The 12,558-nt window shown below is 50.7% G+C and overlaps 1 protein-coding gene across 1 annotated transcript in view; it reads left to right on the top strand.

Moving 5' to 3' along the window:
* The window catches only part of LOC119445287 (lysosomal protective protein-like), a 72,655-nt gene that overhangs the window by 36,627 nt on the left and 23,470 nt on the right, over positions 1 to 12,558 (top strand). The window lies entirely within an intron of this gene.

Genomic DNA, 12,558 nt, shown 5'->3' with positions numbered 1-12,558 from the left:
TTTTTCTGGTGGAGGTGCTGGGTACATGCTACCGCATCCAGATCGAACCCCGTCTACAAGCCCAGTACGAAGTCCAGTCGAGCTGACTCCTCTTCACGTACGGACAAGCCGTCGACTTCAAGAACTGCCACCTGAGTACGAGCCTCTACCCAACCGAATCAGAAGAATGAGTACGTCATTTCTATCTTCTTCCTCAACCGCACCGACCGAGGTCATCTTTGACCAGCCACTAATCCCCAAATCCTTCCATGGGGACAACTTCGAAGATGTTGAGGACTGGCTCGATCACTTTGAGCGTGTCGCAGAATTCAAAAGCTGGACTCCGGAGCGCAAGCTACGCAAAGCCTACTTTGCCTTCGAGGACTATGCGCGGACATGGTTTGAGAACCGTGAGGCGGTCTTATCAACATGGAGCGAATTCCGACGGCAGCTAATCAGCACATACACCAGCCCCGATCGCAAGGAGCGAGATGAATCGGCAATTCAGGCGAGAGTACAGCGGCCGAACGAAAGCGTCGCAATGTTTGTCGAAGGTATGTGCCGACTTTCCCGACGCGCGAATCCGTCCATGCCGGAAGAAAAGAAGCTCAGGCACTTGATGCGTGGTGTCAAGCCAGAGTTATTCGGTGGCCTAATACGCAACCCACCAAAGACCATTGCAGAGTGTAGCAACGGAACCTATCTGGCTGCCATCGCTGCTTATCACGACAAAGCTAGTCACACGTGGGCACAAGCAGTGCTCACTTCCCCCTCTCCCCTCCTGGCTATAAAAGCCCGATTCTACGATCAATAAACGCTTCTTATGCTTGCACGGGACTCGTCTCATTCGGGATCGGAGCGCGCGCTGGGTGGGACCTTACGATGTAACACAGAGTTTCTCGCGGAAGCCATATCAATGGAAAAGGCACCGCAGCAGCGAACAAGGCTGTACAACCGCGACTTGTCGACTCTATCGCGTGACCCTCTCGCTCTACCTTTTGACAATACCGACGCCTTGTGGGAGCTCATTAGGCTTGTTGTTCGAGAAGAGCTCCAAAAGCTTCGGGTGGCTCCGGCATCGGTACCGCGACTCGCTCTGGCTGAGGTCGTCCGGGAGGAAATCAGACAGGCAAAGTCCCAGAGCGAAGCGAGACAGCACAGCCCGAGACACGGCAGCCACAGCCTCGCATGTCGTATGCAGAAGTAGCGCGAAGTTCGTTGTCCCCGACTCTTCACGGTATGAGCAACGTCCCGGACTTTCATGGTGTGCGCGCCGTGGGACAGGCAACTGGCAACTTCAGGCCTCGCCGCACGCCATTCATGGTTGAAGCACGACCACCCCGCAGGAGCGACGTATGGCGCACTGCAGACCGGAGGCCCTTGTGTTTTCATTGCGGTGAAGCCGATTACCTCTACAGGGCGTGTCCTTACCGCCGAGGTGGGCTCCGTGGATTTTCACTGAATGCGCTGTGCCCGCGCAATGGCGAACGCCCCCTGGAGATTGAAGCCTACCTCGCGGACGCCAGGACCTCGTTTGCCCCACGATTCCGTGACACCCGGTCACCGTCACCCGCCCGACACAGGTCTTCCAGCCCCCTCTTCACGCCGAGCGCAACAAGGCGTCGCTCACCCAGCCCTGCTTCCTGGGAAAACTGAGTCTAGCGACCTGCGGAGGTGAGGTCGCTGACGTTGCGAACGCTGAAGATCCTCCCCTACGACGACCGCGAGATGACGCAATTGAGACGCAGAGAAATCAGTGCAGTTCGGTGTCAGCATCTTGCGACGTACCAGTTACCATAGATGACCACGAAGTCGCGGCGTTGATCGACACGGGTGTGGCACATCTGTTATGAGCCAGAATCCCGCGCGTATACTGACATAATATAAACGGATCACCTGGAGACCTGTTCGCGGATTGGCTACGTAGCAAGAAATTGGCTGCCGCTGAGCTTAAGCTGCCCGACCACTTCACCGCTCCGGACCTAACGCTCAAAAATCTATGCGCTGCCTGTATAAGAGCGGAACGGAGGCTGATGAGGACGAAGGGCGACCCACCAATGAAAACTATATATAACAGAATTAACGCTGTGATTCGCTTTTACACAAGGAAACTAAGAAGAGATGAATGGCCAGAATTTTGTGCAAGCCAATCGGTCTTCACGCCAGTTCCAAGGATATGGTGAGTCGTTAAAATCCTTGCTGGAAACGTTCGACCAAGCAAGCAATTTGAAGCCCTAGCATTGAAGTTAGGCAAAACGCTCGCTTGTCTTGCGAATTTCTTTGCTCAAGTATACTCTCCCGGCAGGTCAGCCGGCACAACCAACCCGCCTCCGCCACTATCGTCATCTCTGATGAATGGTCCTTTCACACTGAGAGAGTTGGAACTAGCTACGAGCAGCCTCCGACGTTGCTGTGCGGTGGAACCTGACCTTAGTAACCAGATGTGGACTAATCTACCGCTTGAGAGACGACGTGATTTGCTGGAATTTTTTGAACCAAGTGTGGGCCAGAGGGGATATCCCACATTTATGGAAGGTAGCATGGTTGGTACGGGTTCTGAAGCCTGGAAATAATCCTGCAGCTCTGGACTCATACAGACCGGTATCGCTCACCTCCTGTGCAGCGAAGCTAATGGACAAGGTGGCGTGCACAAGACTCGCCTGGTACGTTGAGCAGGGCTGAATACTACCGACGTGCATTACTGGGTTTCGGCAGCGTCTAAGTGCTGAAGACAATGTGCTCGACCTGCTAATTAAGCCACATAGGACATTACAGTGCGGATGGCCTGTCGACACTTGCTGTTTTTTTATGTTTCTAAGTCTTACGACTACATGTATCAAACAGCCATCATCAGCCAGTTACAAGTCATAGGCGTCACAGGCCATCTCTTGCACTTCACACATACGTTTCTCACTGATCGCCGCATCAGAGTTCGTCTTGGAACGATGAAATAGGTATACTTCGCGCCTATTCGCGCCCCTGTGTGACGCGCCTTTTGCGTACGGCGTTTAGTCTGACAAATGGGTAGGGGGCATAGGCAAAAGTGTTAACTGCCCCCTTTCACTCTCAGCTGGCGTAATGGCAAAGCGCACAAGTCGGAACAGCTATAAAAACACACAACCGCGCAGCCTGTAACGATGGCAGCTTCTGTTATACCGAGACAAGGGAGGAGCTTTGCGCCGGTTGTCACTGTCTTGCATGCGTAATCATGCGAACGGCAATTAAAATTAAACTTCGTAGTTCGATATCTCAAAGCACGCTTGAAGAATTCTGCCAAGTGGAACTCTGTAGAAACACGACTGCCTCTAACTTTTCAGTACAAACACGCCTGCTTACTGCAGCCAGTCAAAAGTTATTCAATTTTTGTTAATTGTACGGCTAGCAACGACAATTATCATCTCACGTTGTGTCCCCCTGGCCGCAACCGTACTGTAGAGGTGGTCTTCACACACATCTGACCGCCTAATTAAAAAATTGGCCGCATATCTGCTTGCTTTGCTGCATATGACGTCGAAAGACGATAGTCTTCTGCCGCCCCTGATACTCGTAGTCGCTAGTCGATAGTCGATAGTCGCTCTCTGCCTGTCTCTCTCTCATTTTCTCTCTCACCTCCTCGCCTCATGCTTCGTTTTGGCCGGGTGGTTGCATCGACTGACACGTTTTTCGCAATTAGGTAGCCCAAGAAAGACTATCGTCTTCAAAGAGACTGTCGTCCTAAATAAAAACTTACGACACTCGTCTCAACGGTGATTGTGAGTTGCGAGCGCTGATACGTACTATCATCAGGGAGGAACTTAAAGGACATCTTTCTGGACCTCCGACGCTTGCAACCATTCGCCCCGCTCCTTCTGGACTGCTTGACATCATCAAAGACGAACTGGCGTCGATGACAAACGCCGAAATCGACAAGTCTACTCGACCATTTCGTCCGCCAAGTTACGCCGAAATTGCCTCCGAGCCTACCTCGACCACTCAGTCTCCACCTGCAGAAGCTTACCGCGACCACCTAGCTTCGCTGGCATCCAATCCTCCTACACAACAGTACTACTCTCCGTGTAGGTCGTCGTGCCCTGTTTGTATTCGCGGCCACATTTCTCGCTCCTGCCGTCGGCGTCAGCAAGATGAAAAGCGGGGCCACGCTACCTTTGTGCGAGACAGGGCACCTGGGTTAAATTCCTATGTTCCCGGACCGTGCACAACCTCTTCTGGTCGCCCTCTCTCGCCTTCCCTGGACATGGCTCGCGCTGCCCGCTCGCCACGTCGTTGCTCTCCTCATCGGCAAACTCGAGGTTGCAGTTGTTGGAGGAGAAACTGCATCGTATCGGACTTTCCCAATTCCTCCTGCTCACCCCGCCAATTAACTCTCGGTTTGTCTGGAAGGTGTTTCTGTCAACGCCCTTGTAGGTACTGGAGCCGCTATTTCTGGTATCCATCGTGAACTGTCCTTCCGTCTGCGCAAAGTGCAAACGCCGTGTGTTGGTCTGGTTCTACGTGGTGCCAATGACGTTCCCATTTATCCTACCGGACAGTGCGTAGCTCGCGTTCTGATAGACGGTATTCGTCATCATGTACAACTTGCGGAGCTTTCGACGTGCGCTCATCAGGTGATATTAGGCTGGGACTTCCTGTCCGAAGCCTCTGGCAACAGTGGTCGTGCGGCGACCCAAGGATTCACATCAGCGACACCGAAATATGTATATATATATATATATATATATATATATATATATATATATATTGTAGTGACAAATACGGGCGCCAGCAGAAGACGAAGAAGAAGACGCTTCTTGTTGGTGCTCGCACTCGCTCCGCTTGGCCGTTGCCTGTTTCTGGCATTCATAAAAACGCCAAGCGCATCTAACCTTGAACGCGTCCTATCAATTGGTGGAGCGTGCTGGTTCCCTTTTGATCCTAGAACTCCGTACCCGCACTCTACCCCCCGACTCGGCAAAGCCTGACGAAGCGCCACAGCAGGGTGCTCCCGCACCACCGGTGGTCGCCTGCTCCGGCGTACCACGACAGCGAGACCATGTCATTTTCAACTGCACCGACGAGCACGACATCGAGGACTGGCTCACTTCGTATGAGCGGGTAAGCGCCCAGAATAAATGGGATGACGGCGACAAGCTCAGCAACGTCAACTTCTACCTGGCGGGCGTAGCACAGATGTGGTTCCACAACCACGAAGCTGATATTACCCACTGGTCCTCCTTTAAAACGAGCTTCGCGAAAGTCTTCGGCCGACCCGCTGTTCGCAAGCTCCGCGCAGAACAGAGCTTACGTGGTCGCGCCCAGCAATCCGGCGAGTACTTCACGTCCTACATCGAGGATATTGTGGACCTCTCCAGTCGCATCAACCCTGTTATGTCCGAAGCCGATAAAATTCGACACATCATGAAGGGTATCGAGGACGACGCCTTCCACATGCTCATTGCCAAAAATCCCCAAACTGTCACGGACGTGGTCCAGGACTGTCAGAGCTACGAATAGTTGCGGAAACAACGCATTTCTACACGCCTCCCGAACACTGACACAGCCAACATGTCAGTGTTAACTATAGGCTCCATTTCTACTGACACCATAATGCTCATGCGGCAGATACAGCAGTTTGTCCGAAAAGAAGTGGCGCGACAATTGTCCCTTGTTTCCTGCGTCCCGGACTCCGTCCAGGCGCTTGCTCCCACGCTACGACAGGCCATAGAGGAGCAAATTTCTGAGGCTCTATATACCAACCACCTTCCAGCATCCGCCTGTTTCCGCTCCTCTGACCTATGCTGAGGTCGCACGACGCCAGTCACCAGCAATGCCACTCAACACGGATCCTGTTCGACCAGCAAATACCTTCTACGCTGCGCGTGCGCCTGTCCATCCGAACCCGCCTACTTTTCGCCGTCCCGCACCGCCGTCCACTAATTCTTGGCGCACCCAGGACAACAGACCTATTTGGTACTTCTGTTGTGTACCTGGCTATGTCGCACGTTTCTGTCGTCGTCGTGACATCTGTACTAGTGCGGGTGAAGTAAGTCAAGGCTACTTTCCTTCTGAGCCACCACACCCGATCTCCTCCCACTCAACGATGAACAGCTGCTCACAGAATCAACGTGACTACGCCCCACGTCAGTCGCCCTCACCACGTCGCCGTTCACTTTCCCCAATGGTTCGTCGCCACCCACCAGTCAAAGCGGAAAACTAGCCCTCGCAGTTCCGGAGGCAAGAACTGCGCTCGTGTCGACAACTTTAATGCGTCTATTTCTACCTGCGAATGAAATAACCGTGAAAATCGAAGGTGTTTCTGTGCAAGCACTTGTCAATAGTGGAGCCGCTGCGTCTATTCTTAGTGGAGAACTGTGCCGCAAGCTCAAAAAAATACGATTCCGCTTTCCGACGTCTCCCTGCGTACCGCAACCGTGCACCACATTCAACCTTCAGTGGCATGCACAGCTCGCCTTGTCATTCAGGACGTTTTGTATGTAGTCGAATTTGTCGTTTTTTCACCGTGTTCACAAGACGTTATTTTGGGTTGGGACTTTCTTGCTACTAACCATGCCGTTGTTGACTGTGCGCGTGCCGAACTTGAGTTGTCGCCGACGTGTGACGCCGCATCTTACAAGCCGCCTTCTCGAGTGATCGTCGCCGCGGACACTGACATACCTCGTTTGTCTTGTGTTCTTGTGCGACTTTCTTGCGACTATGGTCCCTCTTCCACCGCCCTGTTTGCGCCCTCCGAAGCCTTCAACTCTCGCAAAGACTTCCTCCTCCCTTTTGCAGTTCTCACAGTCGAAAACTCTTGCAGCGCCATTTATGTCACGAATCGGTCCTCTTCCCCAGCCACCTTATTCCGTGGTGAATCTATAGGTCGGCTTGACGATGTTGATTCCGCCTACTCTACTCAACTGCCTGACGACACGATAAGTCTTCTCGTTGACAGCATTACTCCTGTTACCACCACCGATTCGTCCTCCTTAGAAGCCTTCCTCCCGTCAATTGATTCCGAACTCCCACTTGCCCAGCGTACCCAACTCTTGGAACTGCTCGACCGCTTTCGGCTCTCGTTCGATCATAAGCCATTTTCTTTGTGCCGCACATCCTCCATCGTTCACCACATTGACACCGGCACCCATGCACCCCTACGCCAGGGTCCATACCGAGTTTCTCACGCTGAACGCCGTGTCATTGATGAACAGGTCAACGACATGCGTCATCGTGGCGTAATACAACCCACGCACAGCCCTTTGTCCTCCCCAGTTGTGCTGGTGAAGAAAAAGGACGGTAGCATTCGATTTTGCATTGATTATAGGCGCCTTAACAAGATCACACGAAACGATGTTTATCCGCTGCCGCGAATCGACGACGCTCTCGACTGCTTGCAAGAAGCAGAGTTCTTTTCCTCTTTGTACCTTTGATCTGGGTATTGGCAGTTCCCTATGAATGACACTGACCGTCCGAAGACTGTGTTTGTAACCCCAGACGAGTTATATGAGTTTAACGTGATGCCAATCGGCCATTTTAACGCGCCTGCCACCTTCGAACGCCTCATGGATAATATTCTTAGAGGCCTCAAATGGCACACGTGTCTGTACTACCTGGACGACGTTGTAGTCTTTTCGAATGATTTTTACTCCCATCTGAACCGTCTCGCAAGCGTCCTGACTTGCCTTTCAGACGCTGGACTGCAGCTTAACCTGAAGAAGTGCGACTTTGCCGCCCGCCGGCTTACCATCTTAGGCCATGTTGTCAGCAAGGACGGTGTCCTTCCCGACCATGCAAAGCTGCTCGCCGTCGCCGAGTTCCCCAGGCCGTCTGCGCTAAAGGATCTCCGCAGCTTTATAGGCCTGTGTTCGTATTTTCGCCGATTCGTGCGTAATTTTGCGTCCCTAATCGCCCCCTTAACGCAGCTGCTTGCCAACAGCCAAGGCATCTCGGCATGGTCTACAGCTTGCGAAGACGCGTTTGCCACCTTACGCCATCTTTTGATATCCCCATCTATTCTACGCCACTTTGACCCAGACGCTCCAACAGAAATCCACACGGACGCTAGTTGAGTCGGCCTCGGCGCTATTCTAGCCCAGTGTAAGTCTGGCTTCGAAGAGTACGTCGTCTCTTACGCCAGCCGCACTCTCACCAATGCGTAAATGAACTATTCGGTCACGGAAAAAGAATGTCTTGCTATCGTTTGGGCAATCACCAAATTTCGACGTTACGTATATGGCCGTCCATTTTATGTCATGACTGATCACCACGCCCTGTGCTGGCTGCCGTCATTAAAAGACACATCTAGTCGCCTAGCTCGTTTGGCGCTTCGTCTACAGGACTATGACATCCGTGTTGTCTACCGGTCAGGCCGTAAGCATCTGCAGAAAGCCCTCTCTTCTGCAGCGTTTTGCTCAGCTTTCTCAGCTCGTTTCTCTATCTCTTCCCATGCTTCTGAAATTTCGTCCTCAAGAGCCCCGCACTTCTCAATCGCCTCAATAAGCTGTGGCTTTCTCTGACTTTTCCCGACCTCAATTCCCAGCTCTTCACAAAGTAATAACAACTCTGGTTTTCTCCGTTTGCCTAAATCCATGGTCAATCCCGAACGAGGACTTTCTTACTCTGCTGTGACGTGAGGAAGCTTTCAACAGGAGCCTGCACGTACAGAAACTAGTTCGCCGTTTTCGAAAACACGCAAGCTAAAACCTGGCAAATTTTCAAAGAAAGTCAAGCGCTCACAATTCTGCTGAAGCCAGGATGAAGGGTGGAATATCCCATTGCTGCCAACCAGCTGATATAATCTCGACCGGGTGAGGCGGGTCGTCACCGCAGGAATCAGGAGACGGCGATGAAGGTGGGCATCGTGATGATGAAAAATAGAAAAGATTGTATTCACTTCATTGGTATACATGGTTTTGACTCTATCCGAGTCTCGAGCGGTTCTGATTAACACGGGGCCAGGACGGCCTTAAATAACCCCTCGTGGTCTTGCGGTAGCCGAGGCCTCCTTCGGGGAACTTGTGGACGTGTCAGTCCTCTGTTGGGTGGTCAAGTTGACGACCTCCTCTCCCTCGGGTCCTCTTTCTTGGTAGCTCGCCTTTTTCGTCTGCGCAGGTCGTAGAGGTGTGACGCTTTCACGAGGATGAAGGGGATTATCTCGTCACGGAAAAGGCGCTCGGGCTTGTTTCCCACATTTGAGAGGTAGTTTCCAGGAAGATCACAACCACCTCTTGGGGATGTAGATAATTGCCCCGACACAGGAGCGTGCGCCGGTTTGGTTTCCCACATTTGAGAGGTACAGTTTCCAGGAAGATCACAACCGCCTCTTGGGGATGTAGATAATTGCCCCGACACGGGAAGGTGCGCGGATTTCGTTTCCCCCATTGACCTGTCGAATTCCTTGCCGATCATAACAACGTGAAGTCGGCTCGTTCATCCTTCACAACCTTGTTCTTCGACATGGTGCGCCTCGCGAGCTACTGAGTGACCGTGGTCGTTCATTCCTTTCCGAGGCTGTAGAAGCCCTGCTCCGCGGATGCAACGTTGTCCATAGAACTGCGCCTATCATCCGCAAACCAATGGTATGACTGAACGCTTCAATCGCACTCTCGGCGACATGCTCGCTTTGTACGTTTCCGCTGACCACACTAACTGGGACCGCATCCTTCCCTTTGTTACGTATGCCTACAATAGCACCACTCAGTCGACCACGGGATTCTCTCCTTTCTTTCTTCTTTATGGACGCGAACCTTCCTCGTTTATGGATATGATTCTTTTGTATCGCCCCGACGCTTCAGAATCTACGACTCTATCCGAAGCTGCCACCTATGCCGAAGAATGTCGTCAGATCGCACGCTCTCTTATCGCGCAAAACCAGGCCAGCCAGAAACATAGTCGAGACGCAGGCTTGACTTTCCCATCATATTCACCTGGAACGCTGGTATGGCTCCGCGTTCCCTCGTCTACTCCCGGCCTTTCCACAAAGTTCAGCTCAAAGAATGACGGCCCTTACCGGGTTCTACGACAGACGTCCCCGGTCAACTACGTCAATGAGCCCGTTCAGCCATCTACGGACCAACGGCGTCGCGGACGCGAAACTGTTCATGTCGACCGACTGAAGCCGCACTACGGCCCACCAGTGCTGCCTGTTCCATAGGTCGCCAGTATGGCTCCTTTTTCGCCGGGGAATGATTGTAGTGACAAATACGGGCGCCAGCAGAAGACGAAGAAGAAGGCGCATGTTGTTCTTGGTGCTCGAACTCGCTCCGCTTGGCCGTTGCCTGTTTCTGGCATTCATAAAAACGCCAAGCGCATCTTCTAACCTTGAACGCGTCCTATCGATATATATATATATATATATATATATATATATATATATATATATATATATATTGTAGAGAGGCGCCTCGTTCTTCTCCAGTACTATATATATATATATATATATATATATATATATATATATATATCAGTTCTTTATTACTAAACGTCAATAAAGAAAACCGAGTGCCCGAGCTTTATTAGTCGTACCATAAGCAGCCAACAAACAAGGACACCAAGGACACTATACGGGAAAGTACTTGTACTAATATTTGAATTAAAGAAATGATAATTGATGTAAATGAAAGTGAATAGAAAACAACTGGCCGCAGGTTGGGCACGAATCCACGTCTTCGCATTACGCGTGCGATGCTACCGCAGCGCCGTTTTCTCATCCACGTTCTGAGGTACTAATGTTTGTCTACTAGAACTAAACCTGGGAGTGTTAGCCAGCGGCACACCTCGCGGCCTTGACGGTGGATAAGGAAGGAAAGAACGAGTAGAGAAGAAAAGACAGGGAAGTTAACCAGTTTAGCACAACCGGTTTGCTACCCTACACTTGGGAGCGGGATGGGGGAGAATGAAAGATGGGGAGGAGAGAGGGAGAGAGCACATAGCACAGCACACACATCGTCAGTTATACAGTTCGTCATGCTTTCGTGGTACGTGACATCGCTGTCACAGCCGCTTGTCCAAGGCAGTTTCTTAAAAAAATCTAAGCAGTCCTTTCGTCGCCTTCAGCTGCGATGTCTTCTGTCGACACGTGAAAATCGTTTCAACTGACATTGGTAATTGTCAAGGTGCGCTAAAACGGACGCCAGGGACTGTCTCTGAGCATTATATTCAGGACAGTCGCATAAAATGTGCTCTAGCGTCTCCTCGCAAAGACAGGCGACATTCAAAGTGCGTTGTCGACCATTCCAATGAGAAATAAATAAGATTTCGTGAATGCCACCCCTAGCCATAAGCGATAAAGCAGAGTGGCCTCTCTTCGGCGGAGTCCAGTTGGCATACAGAGAAGCATCAAAGAGGGCGGGTGGAATTGATGATTGCTTTGGTTGTTCTGGCTGCTTGGTGTGCACCATAAAGAAAGCGTGATCTCCTGTGCAAGCACTCGAAGTCTGCTTGCTGCGTCGGACCGTGAAAGTGGTATGGCCTCTTCCTGTGTGTCTTCAAGAGCTGCCCGAGTGACTGGATATAATAATACAGTGGATATAACAATACAGTGATATAGTAGGTGCACTCTGCTAGTGGACATGTTGAGGGTAATTGGCTCGTCGCTACTGTACGGGATCGTTGCGCGAATGCAAAGAAACACGACAAGAGAAGACACTTAGAAACTGTGTAAACGCAGTATGCCTACTGATTTTATTGACGCGAATAGAAAACGCCCTTGTATACTTGCGATTGAACCTACAGAGCGCATGTGTTATTATTAAACATCTATGCAGTATTCAAATGAACGGGTGATATTTTATCGCAATCTTATGGCTGTTTGGGAAATTCAAAAAAGTCTAAAACGAGAGACGGAGTTAAAGTTCGCGCGCTAGCTTCTTGTGATGACCGGAGAGTTGAAAAGCGTGTGATCGAAAAGTCCATACTTCATCAATAAGCAAGTAATACAATGCATTCTAAAGTTACTAAGGGATTAGTTTATAAAATTTTGAGCACTCCTGCTGTTCATTATTGGCTCAGCGATACCAATGTCCAGCTAAATTTGTGACAGCATAATGACGTATTAGCGCTGTTGAAAGGGCGCTAAATAATAATACAGAAGCTTTCTCCTTAATTTTATCGCATAATTCCCAAGCATTCCTCGCAAAAAAAGCAAATATAACCCTTAATAATACTTCGCTGCACCAAGCTGTCACCGTGCGGTGTTTGTAAGCATGCACTCTATTATGGTGTCCCGGCTAACCTTTGCGAAGCTGTTGAAGGGGAAAAAAAGATTTAAACAAACATGGTGCAAGATGCGATTTCAAGAATTACGCCGTTCGGTCGTCATACATCAGACAACTGAACACCGCAGGTTATATAACTGAATCTTGCACCGTCCTTTCTTTTTTCAAGTTTTTTTTTTCCTCCGTTGAACAGCTTGGCTAACGTTAGATGGTACACACAGTATATTCCGCTCCGGGGTAACTATAACAGCGCAGCGAAATTGAGGACGAAGGCGAGAGACATAACACAAGATTGGTTAGGGAAGCCAACATTAAGACAGAAAACAGACGTTTTTCTACTAGAAATAATGCTTAACGGGAGAGAAAAACGGGACAAGCGCTCACGGTCGAA

This window comes from Dermacentor silvarum, chromosome 3 (assembly GCF_013339745.2).
Source record: "Dermacentor silvarum isolate Dsil-2018 chromosome 3, BIME_Dsil_1.4, whole genome shotgun sequence".
NCBI lineage: Eukaryota > Metazoa > Arthropoda > Arachnida > Ixodida > Ixodidae > Dermacentor > Dermacentor silvarum.
Note: the sequence above shows the minus strand (reverse complement) of the source record. Positions and strands in the feature narration are given on the sequence as shown.